At 35.2% G+C, this 22,765-nt stretch overlaps 1 pseudogene; it reads left to right on the forward strand.

Moving 5' to 3' along the window:
- The window catches only part of LOC138705731 (DNA-directed RNA polymerase I subunit RPA1-like), a 105,788-nt pseudogene that overhangs the window by 42,869 nt on the left and 40,154 nt on the right, over positions 1 to 22,765 (forward strand).

A 22,765-nucleotide genomic window follows, 5' to 3' on the forward strand; every position in this document is an offset into this window, starting at 1 on the left:
TCACAATTTTCAGATAGGTGACACTGCTGTGAAAACTGCACTTAACCTTCCAGAAACAACATCACGAGAAGAGATGAATCAGAAAATGGATGAAGTGTATCAGGACAAAGCCATAGGAAGAGCAATTATTGATGGCTCATATAAGAATTTGCTTGATGACTACACAAATAAAGTAAACAGGTATGTTTCAGTGAGATATTTCTGAAACACTGTAGCTTTGGTTTATTAATAGTGTGACTTTTAATTCAAACAATAATGTAACTTTTATTCACAACAATAATGACTTTCTATAACTGAATTTAAACACTCCCGTCAACAATGGGTATTTCACTCCACACAGCAACACAGTATTCGTTATTGCACTCCACAGACGACAGTGACAATTCACTTGGATTATTGAGAACAACAATGTACTGCTAATCACAACTAATGTTCACAAAGCACTATTTACAACACAAAACTGTCAGTTCTCAGTTCACATTTCGTTGCCTTAGCTAGTTCTTCTAGCTCATTCACTCAAGTTCACAGTATATCGAACCCAAGACTTCCAGAGACAGTCCACTGCACTCGAACTCCAGACTTCCGGATATGCCGCACTCCCTAGTCACTGTTACAGTTGCAGTCCTCCTCAAGTCGAACCCAGGTCTCAGAGGCTGGCTTCCTTGACGTTCACTGCTGCCTCACAAGACTGACTCTCTGTTCTAAACTGAATTGGCTCTCTTCGAAGGCTGCTCGCTTTTTATTAGTTAAACCACACTTCGCGAACCTTCGACCCTGGAAGTTTCTGTTTCTGGACGATTCTCGGTCTCTCCATCACTCAGACTCCAGACTTCCTTTACGTCCGTCGCAGTCGGTTTTCTCCCCCTCTCCCTTCGCCACGTGCCGCGCCGCCTCATCGCGCCCCCTCCCTTCTGCCGGATGCGCACGAAGTTCCCCGAAGCAACCAGGAACGACTAGAATATTCGGCCTGCCGTCACAATAGATTTGAAGGCTTGTGTGTACACATTACCACCATCACTATTGCTGTCATTATAGTTGCCACTGACATAAACACCAGTGACTGTGTGCATAACAAATTAACAAATATGGTTAGGTGAAAAAAAATTCGTAACAGTATCTGAAGAACAAATAAGCAAACACGAGGTAAATGGAAAAGGGATGGAACAAGTTATTCTCAGGTACAGCTGGAGGCAGACGTGTTGAGTAATAGGACTCGAAGAACAAGTCTGAGCGAGAGGTGCTGGAGTATCTGGATATCTTGGAGGAACAAGTACAGTGAAAATCTGATGGGAAAGTATGGCTTGAAACATGAAGGCCATTGTAACATCGTTGTGCTTTTGTCCCATCAAATTGGCTGTAATAAATATGCTGAAAATACTGTAAATAGTAAATGCTTTTAATGAGTGAAGGCCAAATTCGCATATAATTAAATTTTAATAATCTGTAATACAGCCATTTTCATTGTATTTTTTTTGTCACAGAGGAGTGTCTGATGGCTTGCATCTCAGCCTGAGTGTTATTGTGCTTACCTCCTTTGATAGGGATGATTGTTTAAGGCCCGGTTTTGTAAATATGGTTAATATAAAGATTATGTTAAACCTAACCGTGAGTTTAACTCTATGTGCTGTATTACAGAGTCTCGGTTAAGTTAAACCATAGTGGAATACAATTGGTATTACTGCTAGAAAAGAAAAGAAGACGATCGCAATTGCTTAATTATATTATTGATTTAAAATAGCTGATGCTCGTGGAGAATCTTCATTAAGAAATATCTTCGTTCTTCGATATCAGAGAGAGTATCATAATAAAACCTAAAGAAGACCAATACCGCATACTTCAGTATGCTTGTCAAGCAAGTGAATAGTAAATTGAAATCAATATTTTGGTGTTTAGTATAGCTCTCAGTTGCAATACAGCAAAATTAGCAGAACAAGGTTTTTAGCAATAAAATCAGAATGCTCATTCCAAGTCAATAGATTATCCATAATTATGCCAAGAAATTTAGTACTGTGTTGGCTTCGGGTCGATATATCCCCCAACTGACATGGAAAATTTATATTCATGGGTCTATTAACAAATTTTAAACATACAGTCTTATTAATATTAACAATTAATTTGTTATAATCACACCACGTTTTGAACTGAGATATAGCCAACTTTACTTATCAAATCATTACAAGACTCCGAATAAACAGTAATAGAAGTATCGTCTGCGTATAATAAAACTTTACCTTCCTTTATATAATTAGTCAAATCATTTACGTAAAGTAAAAATATAAGAGGTCCAAGTACAGAACCCTGAGGGACTCCCATATTTATATAAAACTCATTAGAAAGAATACCATTAATATTTACACATATTTTTCAATCAGACAAGTATGATTTTAAAAATGCTAAAAATGTACCTCTAAAACCTAAGGCTTTTAATTTTATACATATATAATTAAAATCCAAATTATCAAATGCCTTAGCTACATGTTTACCTTCACCAAGGTTTTCATAAATATAGTTATTAAATTCGTAAAGAGCAGTTTCTGTTGATTCACCAGGGAGAAAACCATGTAGATCAGGAGTAATTAAATTAAATTTTAATAAAAATTGTAACATTCTATTATATATTAACTGTTCAAATATTTTAGAAATCGTGCTTAACAATGATATAGGTCTATAGTTTCTTACATCAGTAGAATCACCTTTCTTATGAACTGGTTTAACAAGAGCAGTTTTTAATAATGATGGAAAAACTCCATTATTAATGCAGTGATTAAATACGAAGGCTAGAGGAGATGCAATAATGTCACTGATCACTCTTAATAGTTTCAAGGAAATATCGTCAATACCAGTGCTATTAGTATTTTTTAACGATTGAATTGTTTTAACAATCTCATTAGCATCAGTATCATAGAAAACAAAACTATTATTAATTCCTAAAGATTTGGTGCATAACGTAGATTTGCTTGGACCAAAATATTCATTCAGTGCATCCTCCACATTGGTTGAAAAATACAATCAAAATGCATTGGCAACATCAGTCTTATTTGATACCCTGTCATTATTATGTACAATAGTAATACATTCTGCAGGCTTCTTTCTGTTTAATTTACTATTTACCAGATTCCAAATTTGTTTTGGTTTGTTAGAAGAATTACAAATAAGTTGATCAAAGATTTATTTTTTTCACTAAAGATTAATTTCTTGTAAGCCTTCTTTTTGTTTCTATATAATTGAAGTAAATCAAGATCTTGATGGAAATTTTTTGTTAACAAAAATATATTCCTAAGTTCATCATTCAATTTTAAAACCTCAGGAGTAATCCAATGGTTATACTTTTTGGTATTTGTTTTTTGTATAAGTTTCAGTCAACATAGGTAAATTTATATCAATAGCACCAGTAATCATATTCATTAATTTAGTAAACAAGTTGTCTGCATTAATATTCAATTCATACATCGTATCAAAATCTAAAGCATCAACAGTAGACCTTAGACCAGTTAAACCATCATTTGTTATTTTCCTAAAACTTTTCACTTCCGATTCTACAGGAATCATTTGACTAGCTAGATTGATATTATAAATTAAAGCCAGATGGTCATCGAGATTAGGTTGAACAATTGTGTAGTGCAAGAGCTATCAAAAGCATTAGTAATTATATAATCAATCTTAGACGATGACATATGACCGTTCTTATTTACAAAAATTCGAGTAGGTTCTGAAAATGTACATCTTAATTCAAAATATTGCAATAAATCATCTAATAATTGTTTATATATCTTATTGTCTAAGGAACTATAAATTAGGCACCTAAAGGAGATAAATGCTGAATAATTTCGAGGGAAAAATTGTTCCGGGGCTTGTTATCGAGATAAATGCTGTCCCTGACAGGGATAAATTATTGTCATTTCAGCAACAGACACCAAATTCTCCCAGAAGAAACAGTCCCTGGCATCCTCCCTATCAATTTGCACCATGGTCTTCTGTGCCATCAGGAAACAGAGATGGATATGTACCATATAGACATCTGTAACACTCATAGACTCAAAATATTGAAAAGTACAACTTTATTGCGAAGTCAAGAGAATTAGATGCATACATTATTACAAATAATAGTGATTAGAAAAAGTTAAAACTTCATTAATTGCCTAATACACTTTTGGAATAATCATGGAAATAAATTGTTTTGATATTCTAGAGATGGTTCATAAATAAGGTTTGCATTTATACATGTTTGAATGTACTGTATTATGAATGCCTTTGTATTCATAGGAAAAACTAACAGGTGATGAATCATCTTGAACATTACGCATAATGATTGCAGTATCATCAGATGAATGATTCCCATTACTTTTCACATTATATTCTGCGTTACATTACTCATAACTGTATGCAGTCAGACTTACATACTGAATACAAAGTATAAAATTCCACTCAAATGAGATTTTTACAACCATTATAAGACTTCACTACATAGTGACTATTGTCATATCTGTGAATGGTCCATCACCTTTCAGTAGTTCCAGGTTGACCAAAGGTGCAGCAGATGTAGTGCTTTTATTTCCACACAGATGGCATCTATCTGAGGGAGCTGCATAAGTCCCGGGAGATGGAGAGGCTTTCATAACAGACTGTTGGACATGAGTGATGTGCAACTGAATCGATAGATGGCACCAAATGGTGAATCACGATACCTACAGTAACATGATCTTTAGGTCAATATATAGGATGCAGCAGGGAGGCAGTACCACAGTCTAGTATATACAGTCTCGAAGCTCGATACGTAGGGAACATCCATCCATAGATAGTTGCTAACCAGTAGGATCGCTACTATCGCCTTATTACAGACAATGCGAAATAGTACTGGCACAGTCTATTGTTCCTAGTAACCTCAACAACTCAAGCTTCGTGACTGTATATACTAGACTGTGGTAGTACCATTATTTGCATACAGATAACATCTAGCAAAGGAAACTACTGAAGTCACAAAGGGACAGAAGTTTCTGATTCCATCAGAGTGGGTGTTGTAGCTAAATTGATGGCTCCAAACAGTGAATCGCGATACTCACAGCAATGTAGTCTGAGGACTTCAATAATGAGTGGCACAATATGCCTCAGGTTGAGGTGCAGACCTTCGTGCCCTCTTCAGAAAAGGGGGAAAAGATGCTAGGAAGGAAAAGGGAATAAAGATGACCAAAGAGAATATATTAGAATGCTTTGGATATTATCAATATGTACATTATGTACATAAGTTGAAAAGAAAAGCATGCTTATGCCTATATCGAAGAAGGAGATGTGGGCAAGGATTACAGTTTAGACTGCCATCCTACCAATTCATCATTTTATCATGACCTTTCCAGCAACACATAAAGGGACTACATATTATCATTACAGCAGAATCCCTCATATCCAGCACCAGGCTAGTTCCGGATGCAAGATTTTGCTGGATAATTGAATAAATACCAATATGTACGTATTTCATTGTGCCAGATGTTGAAACTGGAGCCATGTGAAGCTTATTTCTCTGTCACTTGCTCATAACTGAATAAACATAGAAACTGTATGGAATTTCCTTATTAAAACACATGACACAACACAAATAATGCACTAATTGTAGGTTTCAATATGAAAGTTCGTGCGAACTTCCTAATGTGGCAACACTGATGGCCTGAACATAATTAATAAACATAAAAGCTGTGTGGATTTTCTTTATAACACATCACACAACACAAATAATATACTAATTTCAGGTTCGAATATTTACTGAAAACAAAAGTTCGTGTGAACTTCCTAATGTGGCAACACTGACAGCCCAAACATAATTAAATAAACATAAAAACTGTGTAGATGTTCTTTATTAAAACACATCACACAACACATATAATAAACAAATTTTAGGTTCGAATATTCACTAAAAACGAAAGTTTGTGCGAACTTCCTAATGTGGCAAAACTGACAGTTCAGACTGTAGTTATGTGGCAGATTTGAACTTTTTTTGTCCTGCCAAAAGTGCCATTATTTTGGTATTGCTGGATATTTGGGTGCCGGTTACGAGGTATTTTACAGTATCTGTCATATAGATGCCTGGTAATGTGTATAGCTTTATTCCATTTTTATAACTTCTTCCATTGGGCTTGTATTTTAAAATTTGTTTTGAAATTGTGCTGACATATACGTATTCTGTGATTGACCATTATAGTTGATATGTTAATTACATACAAATTGTGTAATGCAACGTTAATTTGTCTAAAATGTCTTCATGTCTTGCCTGATACAAGATACTTTAACATAGTACAGAATAAGAAACGGCAGAAAAATCATCATATACAGCAATGGCGTCCATTCAGGGTAGGCTATGTATGCTGCACCTAACCTGGCTTTTTTAATATTAACAATAAATTGTATTTAAAGATATTACTAGTTTCAGAAGCTAATAAATATCCATTTTTTTTACACAAATTACTTTTTCTTTCAAATCTAGTCTAACTTTGCGCTGTCTTGCAGGCAATGCAACGAGCTCTACTGTACAGCCATGATCATGTGTGCCGCAACGAGTTTTCTCTTGTCTTCTATCTTGCCTCGTTGGCTTGCTTGCTCTCTGTATGCAACCATTTGGTTTGTTATGTCGGTCCAGTAGGCGCTAAGCAGATGTGCTTTGGCGGTGATTTCTAATTCCAAGAGTATTGGTATGTAAAAATTGAAGTGAATAGTGTTTCATTATTGATGCAAAAGTGTAAATTGAAGGGTGAGTGTCATATAATGACTTAAAATTAGTGCACAATATAAGAAATTCTGAAAAAGTCATTTGATTGCCGTTCTTTCAATGAAAAAGCGAAATTGTAACTGTGGGAAAGCCTGTGTCAGAACTCGTGGATGTGAAATTAAAACATAAAAAAGTAGGTGGCATATTTTCAATATTTTAATATAAATCAATATGAAAAAATTATTCGTGGTAAATATCCTCATGAACTGAAATTTAAGCGACTACACACAGCAGTCCGAACTGTACGAGTTGACATCATTTGTTTTGTTCATAACCAACACATTAGCATCAGTCGACAGCATATAACTATTGTATGTTAATGAAATTACAATTTGAAATTAAATACAGGTTAAAAAAACTTTAAAATGTGCTAACATCATTTAATCTGTTCTGGCTATAGGGCGTGCATTCCAAGTGGGCTTTTGAAGAGATTTCCCCGCAATAACTTGCAGCTTATGATTCAGACTGGTGCCAAGGGTTCAGCTGTGAATGCTATGCAGATCTCCTGCCTGCTGGGTCAGATTGAACTGGAAGGGAAGAGACCTCCACACATGGTGTCAGGCAAGGCACTCCCAAGCTTTCCCCGCTACGACACATCGCCAAGAGCCGGAGGCTTTGTGGATGGAAGGTTCATGACTGGTATCAAGCCACAGGAATTTTTTTTCCATTGTATGGCTGGAAGAGAGGTATGAATAAAAAAATTGGTATTATAAACGTGACACATTTTTTTCTTATTCATTTTACGCCTTTTTCAACAGTTCAGGTATTACTGGACACTTACAGTGACCAAAAATGATCAATTTTGTCACTTTTAAATTTGACTTCATTTTGTACTTTAATTCTTTAGGTTTTTAGGTTAAGAATGTGTTTATTTTATGTAAAACTGATACATGGTTTTCGAGAAATAAGCATTTTAGTGCAACACTGCAGATTTAAAGAGGCCCCAGGTATGCTCAAACGTCATTCCTTACATTTTACTACAGGCCATGCACTAACTTAAATTCAGCAGTTTAAAAAAAAGAATCATGGATCTGTCATGGCTACAACAGAAATTAGAGCAGTTTGAAAGAATCGTTACAGAATTTAGAAATCTCACTATTCGTGAGCTGCCACAAGGGACAAAGAGTACTGATACTTGTTTTCATGTATGTATTTAACCACAATATTTCACAGTATTCATGAGAATACTGATACTTGTTTTCATGTATGTATTTAAACACAATATTTCACAGTATTCATGAGAATACTGATAATTGTTTTCATGTATGTATTTAAACACAATATTTCACAGTATTCATGAGAATACTGATACTTGTTTTCATGTATGTATTTAACCACAATATTTCACAGTATTCATGAGAATACTGATACTTGTTTTCATGTATGTATTTAACCACAATATTTCACAGTATTCATGAGAATACTGATACTTCTTTTCATGTATGTATTTAACCACAATATTTCACAGTATTCATGAGAATACTGATACTTCTTTTCATGTATGTATTTAAACACAATATTTCACAGTATTCATGAGAATACTGATACTTGTTTTCATGTATGTATTTAACCACAATAATTTCTTATTTTCAGGGTTTAATTGATACAGCTGTGAAAACCAGTAGGAGTGGATATCTCCAAAGATGCTTAGTTAAACATTTGGAAGGTTTAGTAGTTCATTACGACATGACAGTTAGAGACAGTGATGGCACTGTAGTGCAGGTATGGTAATGAGAAGCACTCACCATTCATTTCTTCAAATGTAAAATGATATCGGTAATGATGATTACAATATGGGTCCAAATCTATTACGATGTTTTTGCATAGAAACAGCTGTGTGAAAACCATTCTTATAATATTATAATCGCAGCCTAGCATTTTTGAGTGATAAAAGAAGTCTACTTTATAGGACGTGCAGACCATACTAACTTATCATATACTCTGCGCATGTTGTCCTTAAAGGCTTTATTTACAACAAACCTAAAGCAGTCAACCATAAATTCCTCAGTCATGCAACCATTTTGTGCTTGAAATAGAACACCAGGGTGTTTAGGAAGGTTGAAGACTATTGCTTAAACGGACCATGCTCTGACACCCATAGCCAATACCAAATTGGAAAAAACGAAGTGCACAGTACTGATCCAATACATATTTACAGCATGGATCAGTATTGGCTGTGAAGCGCTTCAAAAAGTGCTATGTTCCTAAGAACATGGATAGCAGTAAGGATGACATTTTGTAGCAGGTTTACTTACTTACAGTGTCGCCCTGAGTAGCACAGTTCATATAGCGCAGGCTTCTGTGCCTGAGGTTGCGGGTGCTATGCCGGCCAGGTCGATGGCATTAAGTGTGCTTAAATGCGACAGGCTCATGTCCCTAGATTTACTGGCATGTAAAAGAACTCCTGTGGGACAAAATTCTGGCACACCAGTGATGCTGATATAACCTCGGCAGTTGCGAGTGTCGTTAAATAAATCATAATTTATAATTTTTATTTTACTTACGGCATTTAAGGAACCCAGAGGTTCATTGTTGCCCTATCCTGAGCAAGATTAATCCAGTCTCTATAATCATATCCCACCTCTCTCAAATCAATTTTAATATATCCTCCCATCTGTGTCTCGGCCTTCCCAAAGGTCTTTTTCCCTCCAGCCTCCCAACTAACACACTATGTACATTTCTGGATTCACCCATACGTGCTACATGCCCTACCCATCTCAAACGTCTGGATTTAATGTTCCTAATTATGTCAGGTGAAAAATACAATGTGTCTAGTTCTGTGTTGTGTAACTTTTTCCATTCTCCTGTAACTTCATCCTTCTTTGTCCCAAATATTTTCTAAGCACCTTATTCTCAAGCACCCTTAATCTCTGTTCATATCTCAAAGTGAGAGTCCAAGTTTCACAACCATACAGAATAATCGGTAATATAATTGTTTTATAAATTCTGTCAGTTTTTTTGAGAGCAGACTGGTTGTTCTCAACTGAATAATAACAGGCATTTCCCATATTTATTCTGCATTTAATTTCCTCCCGAGTGTCATTTATATTTGTTACTTTTACTCCAAGATATTTGAATTTTTCCACCTCTTCAGAGGATAAATTTTCAATTTTTATATTTGCATTTCGTACAATATTCTGGTCACGAGCAGTGGTGTAGCCAGACTAATTATTTTGGGTGGGTCAGATATGCAGGGTTTAGAAAGTGCCTGACCCATCCCCTGACAATGCCGCTGCCGTCAACTCTCTTGAAACTCATTCTCAGAAGTCTCATTTAATACATGCAAAATTATGATAAACAATCATGCAAGGCATACCTATACAAACGCTTCATAAGGTGAACTGGAGCTGTCGAGATTTCCTAGGAACGAATCTGTTGATCGCTGATGATGGATCCTTCAACAAATCCCAACTTTTCTCCCTCTCAATGGATAGAATTGCTAGATTACAAAGTGTATTGCTTGACATGATTGTCGAATTTTTCTTCGTTTCAGAGCTTTGAAAAGTTTTATATCATTGCCTTAATGAAGGACGAACATTTACTAATATCCATTTTTGGAGACTGAGGTGCTTCCAATAATGAATTTGCAAGAGCAAAAATATCGTTTAAAAATACCAAATAAAATAAGGTGTCAAATTTTTCTAGCTGATGTAACAATTCAGTAGCCTCCACGGCTTCCTTCTTTTTATCGCTGCCAGACAATTTTTTAGGCCCAACCCAACACAGTTAAATTGGCTCTTGAAGAAATGAACGCATTTTTTACTTCTTACCTTAATGCTATCGACTGTAACTATTGCTCTGGAGCCATGGTTTAGTTTTAATGTTGAGTATTTTCTATTAGATTTTTGCCATTATGGTACTTATTGGAAGAGTGTGGTCTCTAGAGTTAAGATTTAAATATGCATGTATTGTCATGTTAAGTGTATTGAATGTATATACAGTGAAACATGTTCAAATCGGAACCTGAATAATCCGGAATCCTGTCTATTTCGGAACAATTTATTGGTCCCGGCGAAATTTGTATGTATTATGTGTAATTTTTCCTGAATAAAATGGAAACTGTCCAATGCGGAAACGGAAACTATCTGCTACTGTTCAGAACGGAAACAATATTTTGGACACACTATATTTTGTAACTATATTTCGAAACAGCGAGTAATTTCAAGGATTATACGAAATATGTAGGTCACTAAGATAAAAACAAGTTTTCTTTGTAAAATTCTAGAGGGTATAATATGAGGGTGTGTTGGCCTGTCAGTGATAAATTTTATTACTCTGTTGACTAGGCAGACGAGTCCCTTCAAAGATTTTCAATGCTTCACACCCGTATACTGTCGTAGCTAAACAGAACGCAAGTATAGTAATTTCCAGGTAAAAAAAAAAGTTGCATAAAATGTGGCATTAACATTAAGTGATGAAGTAAAAGTTATCGAGATAAAGGAAAATTAGAAACAAAGTCTACGTGAAATAATATTGAAGTACAGTTGTGGAAAACTCAGGTGTGACACTTTAAAAAATAAAGATCATAATGAGTGAGTGGCGTGCGGCCAATATTGGTGACACAAAAGGAACCAGAAAGCAACTGTTTATGTGGAAATAAATGAACTGTTGTGAGAGTGGGTTCTTCATGACCTTTCAAAGAACAAGCCAATTTCTGGATCTATTCTGCAAAGCAAGCTATTGAACTGGGAAAGAAATTAAATAAACCAGAATTCAAGGCTTCTAATAGATGGCTCCTAATCCAATTAATTAATAATGTGCAGTGATATGCAGTACAGTATTTCTGCACACAGTATTAGATATTAAATAGAATGAGATTAGTAAACTTTAGTAATGTTTAATGACTAATGAGGGAGTTACGATAATATTTATACAGAAAATGAGATTTTAATCAAGATGATTCACCAACGGAATAAGTGACACAAAGCTGATTTAATGTGATGAGTGTTAAATGGAATATTTTGTACTTCTTACAGTTGCGGTATGCCATTTTGTTTTTCGTGTAAATGAATGACAAAATATTCCATTTTAATGTCACACCTGAATAATACGGAAACCTGTCCACAACGGAAAAAAAATTAGGACCATGTCACTTCCGTCTTGAACAGGTGGAAGTGAAATAACCTTGCAGATTGAAAGGGACGATAGGGTATGCTGAATGAATAGAAAACCTATATTACGCTCCCTTCTCTAGCTACAATGTTGCGATGCATCGATCAGTGGTTTTTTAATTAAATTTACACGAAAAGCGCCCACATTATTGAAATAGGACAGAGGGATAAATGATTATTTATTAAATTTTCTATCAGTATGGACAAGAATTACAATCCAATTCGCAATAGTTACCAAATAAGAGGGTGTTAAACATTTAGGAAAAAACATTTTTTTCTGAGAAAACTGTGAACTCTCCACCAATCTGGTATTACAGTTTTTTGTTACATGCAACATGAGCTATTCACTCTAAAAATCTGCAGGGTTATTTCACTCCCACCATATATATGTATATATATATTTTTTTTTTGGGGGGGGGGGGAGGTTATCTTGATGAAATAACTTACAACTTGTTTTTGAATGAAGTGTGTATTTAATGTTGGTTCCTCTGAATTTTTTTTTTCGCAGTATTTTTCAAAGAAATTCCGAAATGCATTTTTTGAAATCATGTCCTTGCACATGTCTTTCCAGAGCTCATGTACTTGGGGTTAGCTTTGATGCAAAAGTTTTCGAAGTCATTGCTTCCTTGTAATCTTCTTCATAACAAATTGGTCTGAATGTGTTGCCTGCCTACTAGGAAAGGGGCATCTTTTATTGAAGATTGTGTAATGTATACAAAACTTAAGTTACGCATAAAAATTGCACTTAGATGTTTGCTGCATGCTTGACAAACCATTACTTTTTTCCATTAGTTCTTGGGGCATATTCGCCAGTGAATTTAGGAATTGTTTATTTTGCTTTAATAACAGAGCTTTTGTACATTTCAACATAACATGATCCACATATATATATATATATATATATATATATATATATATATATATATGCAGATGTATGTTTCACTGAGTCACAATGACTGTTAACTCGGTAGTGCTGTTAACAGTATTTTCGCGTATAAATATGAATATATAAGATATTTTTTTCTTCTGTTTCTATCAAACACAGACTAATGTCCTATACACCGTGTGATAAACAAATGTTGAGTTGTGAGCTGGCCACAGAAACAAATTATCTTTCATTGTTTTAATATAGACATGGCAGAAAGAAAAGTGTGTTGGAAAAGAAAATTTGCGATTGTCAACAGTTAGGAACATCTGTTACAAAAATTTTTAATCTCACATTTTTCAAAAGTTTCGCCCTTTGTCAAAAGCATATTATTTGAAAAAATGAGGGAAATAAAAACAGTACTTCTTCAATTACACAAGCACAATGTGACAAATGTCCATAAGTTTATTTTGTTCTATAAAAATATGATGTGTCTCTCCACATTTTCACTACTTGAATTAAATATTTTAAAATAGCAGTCCATTTATTTTGAAGAAGTATATAGTTTAAATTAGCATACAAAATTTCAGCCCTTTATCTTAAGTAGTTTCTGAGTAAATGGTTCCTGAATTTAGAACAACATTTTTTTTTTCTCTTAATTATTCACCTGCATATATTGTATATGTGTGGATGGCAGTTTTTATCTTTGCATACATTTTTTTTAGTTTTTCATTCAACTCACCTATGTGCTGTATATTGTACGTGTGTGTACAGTTTTTATGTCAACATGTCATACATAAGTACTAAATAATAACTGCTGTTTATGAAGTTCAAACATAATGTGAAGATTTGAAAAAAGCATGTCCATGTTCAGCCAGTTTTTTGTTTTATCATTATTCTTGTCTGTTTTCCAATTGCATTGAAAGTGCAACATGGAATACAAGAATTTACATAGATATTACGTTTCTGTTTTTAGTTTGCTTATGGTGAAGATGGGAAAGATGTCATGAAAGCCCAGTTTCTGAAGAAGAAACAAATCCCATTTCTTGCAGACAATTATAAAGTGATTAAGAATTTTTCGTCAGAAATGTTGGATGATGAACAAACTACTGCTGACATAGCACAGCGAAAAAAACAGGTAATTTTGATTTTCATATACAGACTTAATTATATCATATAACTAATTAATTATATACAACAATATATAATAACACCTTCACATGTTGGACTATTTGACAATGAAATGGCAGATCAACTTTTCAAAAAAGGCACTAAAATCCAAACAATAATCCACTCCAAATCAAACCTCTGCAGGAAGATTGAAGAAATCAAGAAAGCATTTCAAATGGAAAACATGCAAGAAAATATTACAGCTGCCAGAGGGAAGTCATGAGAAAAAATTGATGAACTATCAATGGAAGTAAAATATGAAGGCCGCAAGGAAGCTGTAGCAAAATTTAGGTTGATGTCAAGACCTGACTGCCTGGCTCACCGTAGGCATATACCACTCCAACAGATGTGTTGTGCAACAACCCTGACCAAATCATGGACAAACAACACCTCCTGTCCTGCCCAGCCTGAAACCCAACTGCACAACAGACTGGGGACCTTGTTAGCTTGTACTGGGAAGCTAGAGGGAAAATGACTTGATTGTCAATTCTAGCCATTGGAAAATAAATAAACTTACTTTCAGATGTCAGTGTTATGATTGGGTTTAGGATTTTTAGGTGATAAAAATTGAGAATTACTAATTTTTTTATGTGTTAAAAAATTAAAAAATATTTGCTAAACCTTAAAAATATTTTCATCTTTCGCATAATAATGTTCAATATCCTAACACCTAAAAATCCTAACCTAGTCAAATACGAGTAAAAGCCTGTGTACTCACTAACCATGCCTCATCAGTCTATTGCTGAAATGTCTTTGGAGTTCCAGTTCACAATACATGACATCTCCGAATTATCCATTAAAAATCTCTGTTGATTGTCACAGAACACAGTCGGTACTGGGAAAACGACTGTTCTATATCAAATGAAGTCAGTCTAACGTACTTCAGAAGAGGGATGTCAGACATTAACTCTCAGGTTCTCGTTGTCTACTTGTTGATATTCTAGAGCTTGGGCAACTTTGCTCATAATTTCAAATTCAATATTTTTTCTAAACACAAGTTTGGATTATTTTTTAAAACTTTTCCGTTTTGTTTTTAAACTTGCCATTTTTTAATCTCTAAGCAAATATTTTTCTTTCAGTATCGTGTACTTTTTTAACAGTTTCTTTCAGGAGGTTTGTTATTTCTTCTAGTTTTTAATGGAGTTGGACAAGACACTCAAATTAGCAGAAACATATGGAGATTTATTTCTTCAATACATTTTGAACGAAGTTTTTGTCCATTTCATCTACTACCAATTTAACACTATTAAAATGATATGCTGAAGACATCACTGCAGAAAATATTTTGTTGCATATTTTTATCCTGAAAATTTGTATTTTTATGCGATACAAAATTTGGATATACTCTTTTAGACCGAAAAAGGAATGAAGAAATTTTAGAACAATTGGAAGTAGACTCAGTAGAAGAAAAAATCAGCAGATACAAATTAAATTGGCTAGATCATGTAAGAAGAATGGAAAATTCAAGAATCCCAAAAATTATGATGCAGTATAAACCTAGAGGACATCGTCGACCAGGAAGACCTTTTAGAAGACTGCTAGATGGGGCTGAAACAGGTCTACAAAGGCCTAATTCGTGAAGGATGATGATGATGATGATGATGATGATGATGATGATGATGATGATGATGATGATAAAATTTGATATTTTTGCTGGAGACATCATGTCTAAAATTTTTAACTTAATTGACAAGTAATCACGAACAAAAAAACATTTATTCACCTAAATGATGATGATGATGATGATAAAATTTGATATTTTTGCTGGAGACATCATGTCTAAAATTTTTAACTTAATTGACAAGTAATCACGAACAAAAAAACATTTATTCACCTAAAAAATCCTAAATCTATTTTATCACAGTATCCAGATATTAACCTGAGAATCTCGAATTTCTTAACTAAATACAGCTAGTTTTACTATAGTTACTGTATGTCAGTTCATCAGCAACATATTAGGTTTGATTCCATTCATGCAGAGGTTTTGTAGAGCGTTAAGGAGTTAATATTGTGAATAGAAATAAACTGGAAAAAATATGTTTTCTAAGATGTTGAAGTTAGTTTTGAGAGCATTAAAATCTGTGATTATTTGAAACGGTTTTATCCTGATTTAGCAATAATTTTATTTGTAATATAGCACTTTGCAAAATATCTCAGAAGAAGCAAGAGGCACGATACTTAAATAAATTGGCAAACTTAAATACATTTATAATCTTATTTGTAGCTATGAGACATTTGAGTGTGAAAGAAATGTTGCTGCTACTGCTGTTGTTGCTCATGTTACACTTTAGTCTATGGGATCAGATTCATAAGCTTCGACATTTTTAGTCCATTATTTATTTTGAGAAGATTCTGTATTTTTTTATTGTAAGCAGTCCAATATGTATTGGGGTTGGCATCTGTTTTTATCACAATTAAAAGGGATGGAAAAAAATTACTGGACATCCACTCTATCATGTGATTCTTTGGCAAAAATCAAGACTCTCTTCTACTAACATATATAGGGTGAGTCTTAATATGTGGGACCCACGTCACCAGGGGGGAGGACACACTAAAACAGTGAAAAATGCTATATGAACAGTGTCCATTTGTACCGCATTTCCAAGTTATCAGTACAGTTCTGTTGCAGCAATGATAGGCGTAACATTACAAGAAATGCTCAAAATGACTCCCTGTGGCTTGAATGCAAGCATACAGTCGTTGTGTAGAATGCCATACTCTTTCAAATGAAAATTCAGTGGGTTTAAGTCTGGGGAACACACAGGCCATCGAGTGGGTCCTGCACGTCCTATCCATTTGTTAGGATATAGTTCATTGAACACGTTTCTGGAATTTTGTTTGTGGAACTGTCTGAAAGAAATTGTGTACTCAGAACCCATTCCCACTGTTGAAATACTTCGTCAACATATACAAGATTGATGTCAACAAATCTAACGAACACACATGGTACAGTTGGGTTGGCAATCCTTCCCATGAAAAAATTGAATGCTATGCAGTAGCCTTCTGAACCAATCAGAACGTAGCATTTTCTATCAGCTGCTCATGTTGCCACATGGAGCACTGCTGTGTTGTCGATTTGCTTATGTTACATAGTGTTAGTATCATGTGCGTGATTTGTTTGTTAGTTATAAATAATTTGTAGCACTGGTGTGAAATGTTGCAAAGAAAAAAGGTGTTCAAAAAATGGTAACCCACGTAGTGAGAATCCATCCATAGTCAGGCGTCAGAATGGTGCACATGATTCTTCAATTTTATGAGCAGGAGATGGGATTTGTCCGTATATATGGGCAACCCTCCATTTGTGCAGATAATTTAATACAGTGGACATAAAAAAAAACTTCAGGTCTCTCCAAGATAACAATAATAAAGAATGAGTTACATAATAATTACCATTTAATTTAATGGAGCAAAATAGCAAACTCCACATAATTTAAGTCAGCTGTTGTGTAGTGAGTGCTCACTGTGGCAAGGTCACGTCTCTCGTTATCAACATAACACTAAACTGCCAAGTGCAATGTTGCAGTGGCCTGGGTATAGGTTGTTACAAGGCCATCATGGAAACACTACTCTCTTGTAGAGAAAATTGATTTTAATTATTCCTATAAAAGTAACATGAACTAATATTTTATAGACATCAGTCATTACTCCTCTGATTTTCTTTTACTCGCTCATGATTTTTTTTCTTCACTTTGTGCCGCTTTCTTTTTTTCAGATTCGTAAATGGAAGAAAAAGAATGGAAATCCTTTCCAAAAACATAGAATTAGTCCATTTTTATTGTTTTCTGCTGATATGAAAGATCATAAAGTATACAAAGGAAGGAAGTTGAACAAGGAAACAGGAAGACCAAGATTTGCTGAAACTATGTGCAAGCTTTGGAGGGAGAGCGATACTGACACAATTGAGACGTGAGTATTGTGAACCATTTAAAATGTAACTTTCTTTCAGTCCTGTAAGGTTTATTATGTATTCGGAAGTGATTTTTACAAATTTGAGATGTGGAGTAGAGTGCTTTAATATGAATGCACATCCAATGGCAATAGGGAAATGCAGACCAGTGCCAGTAGTATGGAGTGGACCAGCCTGCATAGGGAAGTGTGTATGGACTTGTCCATGTATTGGCATTCGACCACTTGCTGCCTACCAACAGATTTTGTTGAAGTGGGAGCGGTAGGTGGTAGATAAATCAGTATGAATTGAAAATTTTCTGCAACTTATTCCTTATTCTAATTGTTTGTCCAGAATTTTAGCAGTATATCAAGTTAGCATGGTTTTCGAATCAATTAATGTTATCGTCAAGTGACTTCATCACCCTTATTTCTGGTAGTAAGAAGGATAATTTGAAATGCATCAGTAGGCTAGACATGCAGAGTGTGTATGTTGCTGCATTTGCACGTAAAGTACGAGTAGCTATTTGCTTGAACGTTTCTAAAAATGTTCTCATTGTTTTCTATCTATTTAGCAGTTGCAAATACCATATTTACTCATGTAATAGGGTGCTGTTGCATAATGTACGCATCCCAATTTTTTACAGTAATATGTAGGGAAAATAAATCCGCATTACATTTTATACCTAGTTTCTGCTTTATTTGTATTCAGTTTTAGGTTATACCAGCGAATAGGGATTATAAAGAATGGACACTTCGCGTTGGTACCTTTGATGTAGCCGGACCGATTTCAGTGACCTTCAAGCCAGCTAAGCGTCAGATTCTGCTTTCTCCCTAGAGTTGGCGCTGACATCACACCAGCTAGCAGTCGACACAGCGGAAATATAACACACATAATTAATACATCTAGGTACATTATGTACTCAAATAAAATAAATTGGATCCATGGAATAATAAATCCTTCATTAACTGCAATGTCTAGACTCTAGAGTTCCTTTATAATGAGAGTTGAGACGTTGACCCCAACAACAATTAACATATGTAATGATTTGATAGCGCTGAAAATGGAAAAACAAAACTCTTACGAGAAGTAAAACCATATACCTATATTATATTATTATACAAATATTAAACGAATTCGATACTTAATTTTATAATGTATTATATTATTTTATAATATAATGTATTATATCTGAAATATAAAATATTATTATTACAACTAGTTTGTCACTGAGAAATAAGGAAAAGCTGTTAACTTGAATTTATTTGAAGCAAAGCGTTACTGGATTATGCAATGAGGTAGGCGATTTTTGGATCCTGTGTCTCAACTCTATACTCAATTATTATCTTAGCATATGCTCAATTACACTGACCTCTTGCGCTTGAAAGTGGAACTAGCCACTGGCGCACAGAGAAATAAAACACAGGAAAATTCGCTCAGTGTCCATTCTTTATAATCCCTCTTCGCTGGTTATACTGTGCTACATTTGTTATTCATTTCGTACGTTACGCACTTCACATTATTATTGCTCATAAGCATTCGATATGTCGGTGCTCACCAAGTCATACAGACCCAGATACAAAATTTGGGCCACCTGAATTTTGTTCTGGGCCTATGAAATCAATCATTTTCAATATTACTTAAATGTCTGATGTCGAAATCTGCTGTGATTATCACGTGGGCTGTCAGGTAGTTAGTCAGAATTTTTCCTTTCATATAATACGCACCTGGATTTTTAATCCAAAAATTATGGAACAAAGTGCGTCTATTACGCGAATATATACGGTAATATTAGATTATACAATTATGCGTGCTTCCAAACATGGCCTATGCAAATATGATTTTTGTCTGCTGTAAGGATTGAAATGGAATTGAAGCTTGTTGTATTTCAATCTCAGGTATAACTACAAGGCGCTGAGATGTGCTGATCCTGTGAGTGCAGAGTTCCAAGGAGACCGTGACTTCGGTGCTATAACAGAGAAGCTAGACAGTCTCATGGATGATTATTTGAAAGAAAGGCACAGTTGTAGGAAATCTGAGTTCCGACATCTGATGTCTGTGAAATCCATGCTTTCTCACGTACATCCAGGGGAACCCGTCGGACTTCTGGCTGCTCAAGTAAGTTGTTTCTTGTATAAAAATATAGCATTCATCATCATTCACCGAACACAAATTCAGGCCATAAGTTGACCTATTTCGCTCTCACCTAGACAGGATCTACAGTCTATACAAACTAGAAAGGTATTGACAGTTCTCGCTTGCGCATGCAGAAAGGGAGCGACGTTGTGAAGTTGTGCTGTAGTCAGTGCGGCTCTTTGCGCCTCCTATCTGCCGTGTCGGAACTAAGCAGCTGACATGAAATCATAAACTCATAAATTTGTATCATATGGTAGTCTTTGACCAGACTAATATAATAATAATAATAATAGTAATAATAATAATAATAATAATAATAATAATAATAATAACAATAATAATAATAAACATATGAATGAATGTGATTATGGTATATGTGTGTGTGTAAGCGATAAGGTCTCTCCACTAATACCTTACGACCATTGATTTTTTTATACTTGAAACCTAAATTCTTTAAGACAGTGTGCAGGGAAGAAACACTGCCATGAAAAACATCCGCATCTCGAAGCAAAATTTGCAGCTTTTGTAATTTAGGTTGCCCCTCCCGTCGGTAATATAAATATACATGCCACCAGATTGCATTCTCCTGAAAGACATCTAAAGGTATGGTCACACGTCGCTACGTTTGCAGCGATGCAGTACAAAAAACTGCGCAACTCTTGTACTGTGACGTGTGAACAATGGTGCAACCTGAAAAGTAGCGGCTGCCGAACCTGCTGCCCGCTAATTTTCCATGCTGCATGCAGCTTAAAAGTAGCGACGTGTGAACAGGGTTCTCAGGGTTGCAGCCGCAGCATTTTTGATATCGGTTTTGTTGAAACTTTTGCTGCGGTTGCAACCAGTGTTACCACCCAAATGTGCCAGTGATACTTTTATTGTTTGGATGTATTTTAATGTTAGATGTAGTGAAAATAAATTATTTGTAACAATTATTAAATACACAACACAGTCTGAGCATATTTGCTGACGATATAATTCACTTTTTTAATTTTCTGTAGTGAGTTTCAAACAGGAGGGTTGCCAACATTGATTACGTGAATATGCTGTTGGTTATCATTTAAGTATATAGGCGTTTTTAAAAGATTTATAGTAAAAATAATGCCAATTTCTGAATATTAGTTAGGACAGAAAAGCAAATAATAGATAAGGAAGCTTTCGCATGAGTTTCTTAATAATGCGAACATAACCACAAAATGTATATTGAGAAGTCAACACGGAGATGGAAACCTGCAGCATGACTGCGGCTGCAAAAGTAGCGCCTTGTGTGTGAACAGACTCGCAACCTCCAGTTGCAACTTTTGCAGCACTCGGGTTGTGCAGCACGAAAAGTAGCGTGCAGCGTGCTACTTTTGGCTTATGTGTGAACATGACACACAACTATTGCAGCTGCAGTAAAAAAGTTGCGCTGCAAAAGTAGCAATGTGTGACCGTACCTTTAATTTGTTATCCGCTTTTCCACTTTCATTTTCTTTCCCAGAGTTTCAAGTCGGGAAGGTCCATCCTCTTGCTCATTCAATTTAATCTTTCCTTTCCTATTGTAACGATGATGTTCTTTCCTATTTTGAGAGCCTCTGCAGTACTATTTACCACCTGTTGTACAGGATAAGAGGCCCGCCATTGTCTCTTCTTTCTCGAAATAATCTTGCACATTACAAACCATTTCTCTCACCTGACTTGTAAGAGGAGCACTTTTTCCGTTATTTCTAGACCACTTGCTGTACCTTGTAGCACTCCTTTCTCCCTCTGAGCCCGTGGTTTGTTTTGTGCCGCTAACTGCAGGAGTGATGTCTTGCAGTATTGTATAAGTGGAACACACTGACACTATAAGTCATATTACAAATACACTCACAGCTAAATTAAATTTAAAACTAAATTCAAACTAACTGTACCTTCATCAGCAACAAAATATCTACGAAAACAATAGCCACGACAGAACACTAATACTTGCTGTAACACAGTAACGAAGATTCATCACTTCCAAACAAAACACGTACTCGCTGCGAAACAGTTGGCAACGTTGGCCTGTTGTCATGGTCTCTGATTGGCTAGTTTGGGGCGGTTGCCATGGTGACACTTAGAAGCCACTGAACTATCTGTATAGACTGTAAGAGTTGTTTTCGTGGATGGCCAATTCGACGTCTTCTTCATTAATGGTAGTGTAATAGGTATCCTAGTTGGTGACACATGTTGGAGCCATCTTTTCCTGTAATTGAAAGTTTTTCTTCTAATGGCTGCATGTAGAGTATATCCAGCTGTTCGGTGCATACTGTATATCCCATTTCTGCAGCTCTTGATCTACTGATGTCTTTCTTCTTCAAAACCCAAGTTTCACTTCCATATAGGATAGTCAGAGAGGCTAGTGATTTATACAATTTTAATCCCGGGTTTTCAGCCCTATGTGCTGATGCTTTATCCACTAAGCCACACCAGATTCCAGTTTCAGTGCCGGATCGAATCCCCTCAGTTTAAGTTCTACCTCTCAGTTTTCCTTTTGGTGGCGTACCCTCATGTACTGTATGACAGAAAATGTGACAGTGGCAAGATGTCCAATGCACTATGTACAGAGGCGCACTCATTATGAGTGACTAAGTGGCTGGAATCCGACAGGATGAGCATCATCTTGAATCACAAAGTGATTACTTACGCATATCATATTAGTATATCATTATATATATATATATATTATAGTCATCTTGAGATTTTTTTTATCAAAATGTTTGTGGACTTAATATGAAAAGTGATTAAATTTTCCAAAATATAGTGATTAATAATGATATCACAATCTGTCTCACTGAAACATGGTTATCCGAATCTGTTGTTAATACAAATTTGTTTCCTAACAA

The sequence above is a fragment of the Periplaneta americana genome, chromosome 9, assembly GCF_040183065.1.
Source record: "Periplaneta americana isolate PAMFEO1 chromosome 9, P.americana_PAMFEO1_priV1, whole genome shotgun sequence".
NCBI lineage: Eukaryota > Metazoa > Arthropoda > Insecta > Blattodea > Blattidae > Periplaneta > Periplaneta americana.